Here is a 3,630-nt window from a genome sequence, read left to right as displayed (position 1 = left end):
TAACTAACATACCAGTCTGGTTTATACAGTAACACTAAAACTCCCCCTCAAGAAGAAGCATCAGTAAATATATTAATGATGTTCATCTTGGACAATAAATGGTGAAAAAGATTGGAACCGAGAGCTTTAGTAAACAAATCAGCAAGTTGATGAAGAGACTTCACATGAAGTGTGCGGATAACATTTTCTTGAATCTTATCACGGACCAAATGACAATCTAGCTCGATGTGTTTGGTCCTCTCATGGAAAACTGGATTGGCAGCAATGTGGATGGCTGCTTGGCTATCACAAAACAACAAAGCTGGCTGTGGATGAGGAGACTGAAGATCATGAAGCAAGTGCAGTAGCCAAGTGATCTCACAAGTAGTGGCAGCCATGGACCGATACTCAGCCTCTGCAGATGAACGAGAAACAGTGTGTTGTTTCTTTGACTTCCATGAAATCAAAGAATCCCCCAAGAAGACACAAAAACCAGTAATAGAGCGTCTTGTGTCGGGGCATCCAGCCCAATCAGAATCACAAAAAGCTTTAAGATGTGAAACTGAAGTAGAGGGATAAAAGAGACCTTGGCCAGGAGAAGATTTCAGATATTTAAGAACACGAGTGGCTGCATCCATATGAGGCTGCCGAGGTGTATCCATAAATTGGCTCAAAATCTGCACTGAATAAGAGATATCCGGGCGAGTAATAGTGAGATAAAGAAGTCTTCCAACAAGTCTTCTATAACTAGCAGGATCTGCAATGGAATCACCACTATGCCGAGATAACTTCAAATTTGTTTCCATAGGAAACTTGGAAGGCTTGGCAGCAAGCATACCACTGTCCTCCAAGATTTCTAAGGTGTATTTTCTTTGACATAGAGAAATACCCTTAGAAGTGCGAGCAATTTCCAAACCAAGAAAAAATTTTAAATTACCAAGATCCTTGAGCTTAAACCGGTTGTTCAAAAACTGAATCAGTTGAGTAATAGCATCAACATTGTTACTAGCTAAAACAATGTCATCCACATAGACAAGAAGAGCAATAAAGCTTGTTCCTTGTGATCGAGTAAACAAGGAATAATCTGACTTGGATTGAATAAAACCATGGGAGATCAATGTAGATGAAAATTTGGCAAACCATTGTCGTGAAGCCTGCTTAAGGCCATACAAAGACTTGGTGAGCTTACACACTTTATTCTCCCCCTTAAGAGTGTATCCCGGTGGTAACTTCATATAAACTTCCTCATTAAGTTCCCCATGAAGAAATGCGTTATTAACATCAAGTTGATGTAAAAACCAGCCTTGGGCAGCAGCAAGAGCAAGTAGACATCTCACTGTTGTGAGTTTAGCAACCGGGGAAAAAGTCTCATAATAGTCTAAGCCCTCACATTGTGTGTAACCTTTAGCAACTAAGCGGGCTTTATAACGTTCAATAGACCCATCTGCCTGAAGTTTCACCTTATAAACCCATTTGCATCCAATTGGAACTTTATTGGAAGGCAAATCTGTTATAACCCAAGTGTGGTTATCTTCAAGGGCAGCAATTTCAGCATTCATGGCATCACGCCAATGCTGAAATTTGTTGGCTTGGTGAAAGAATTGAGGTTCATAGGTGGAGGAAACTTGCAAACAGTAGGTTTTATATGAAGGAGACAATTTATAGTAACAAAGAGAGGAAGAAAGGGAATACAAATTACCTGAAACAGAATGCATGGAATCCGAAGATGAAGCATGATGAGAAGCAAGTTGACAATGGTACTGCTGTAAGTAACCTGGTTTTTGTTTAACACGAGATGATCTTCGGGGAAGAGATGAAGAAATAGGATTGGGGACTAAATCAGGAACTGAATCAGATGCAGATAATGAAATAGAATAATGAGGTTCAGAATTAGGTGGATGTGATGATTGAATCGCAGAATATGATGGTGAAGATTCTGATTGTGTTTGGATGGGAGATTCTAAAGGTATTTGAGGTGTAGAATGGAAAGGAAAATCAGAATGATTTTCTGAAAGATCAGAAACAGGATGTGGTAAAACAAAATGAGAATTAGAGGGTAAGAAAAGACCATCAGAAGATGAATGTAGTAAACCAACAGCAAAAGGAAAGATGGACTCATGAAAGATTACATCTCTAGAGATAAAAACAGAATGATTATGAATATCCAACAACTTGTAACCTTTTTGCTGAAAAGGATATCCAAGAAACACACAAGGTTTGGCTCTAGGATCAAATTTATGTCGATTTCTAGAAAGAGTAGATGCATAACATAGACACCCAAACACTTTAAGATGATCATATGTAGGAGGTTTAGCATAAACCAACTCATAAGGAGAAGTGTTTGATAGATTGGGTGAAGGAATGCGATTGATAAGGTATGCAGCAGTTAAAATGCAATCTCCCCAAAACTTGAGAGGAAGATGAGCTTGAAATCGAAGAGAACGAGCCACATTTAGAAGGTGTTGGTGTTTTCTTTCAACTACAGCATTTTGTTGGGGAGATTCTACACAACTAAGTTGATGTAGAACCCCTTTGAGAGAATAGAAATCACTCATGTTAAATTCTGGACCATTATCCGAACGAAGGACTTTGATTCTAGAATTAAATTGAGTTTCAACAAAGTGAAAAAAAGATTGAATGAAAGTTCGGGTCTGATCTTTGGATTTAAGTAAATGAATCCATGTGAATCTACTATAATCATCGACTATAGTTAGAAAATAATGATGATCATTCCTAGAACCAACAGAGAAGGGACCCCAAATATCACAATGTATTAAATCAAAAGGAGATAAAGAACAAGTAACACTGTGAGGAAAAGATAAACGTTTTTGACGAGCCAAAGGGCAAATTGTACAAGGATTGTCCAGCAAATCACATGAAATATGTGGATTATTGGAATGTAAAAACTGAAGTCTAGAATGGGATAAATGTCCCAACCTATAATGCCAAAGGTCTGTAGAAACAGACTTAACATTTGCAGAAAAAGAAAAAGGTACAGGATTAGAAAATGAAGTCATAGCTGTTGAAGATAAAACAGGTTCTTCCAGCAAGTAAAACAGTCCATTTGCCTCTCTACCCACTCCAATCGTCATCCATGATGTTAGATTCTGTATGAAGCAGTAGTTAGCAAAGAAAATGAAACAAAAATTGAAGGTTTGAACAAGCTTGCTAACTGAAAGAAGGTTAAAGGAAAATGAAGGAACACACAAAACATTAGTGAGTGTTAAGTGTGCTGAAATTTTAACTGTACCGATGTGGGTAACAAGAGCAAATTGACCATTAGGTAATTTGACTTTGGTGGAAATGGTGGCTGTGATAGAGGTGAAAAGGGAAATGGAGTTGATCATATGATCAGTAGCTCCAGTATCAATGATCCATGTATGAGGTTGAGGTGAAAAAGAAGTATGACATGAAGAAAAAACAGAGTATTTATGGTTTAAAATCAATGAAGTACTATGAACAAAGGAAAAAGGTTTACCTTCAGTAGATGGAATCAAGTGGTCAGAAGTAGTATTGGAAAGACTACCTGCTTGAAGAGCTGAGGATGAAGAGTTGGTCTGCATGTTGTGCATGAAAGTCATCAATTGTTGAACTTGGGCTTGAGAAAAAGGCATAGAAGGACTGTCTGTGGTCTGAACTTGATTAGCAGAA

This window comes from Alnus glutinosa, chromosome 1 (assembly GCF_958979055.1).
Source record: "Alnus glutinosa chromosome 1, dhAlnGlut1.1, whole genome shotgun sequence".
NCBI lineage: Eukaryota > Viridiplantae > Streptophyta > Magnoliopsida > Fagales > Betulaceae > Alnus > Alnus glutinosa.
The sequence above is the reverse complement of the archived record's forward strand: the minus strand, read 5'-3'. Positions refer to the sequence as shown.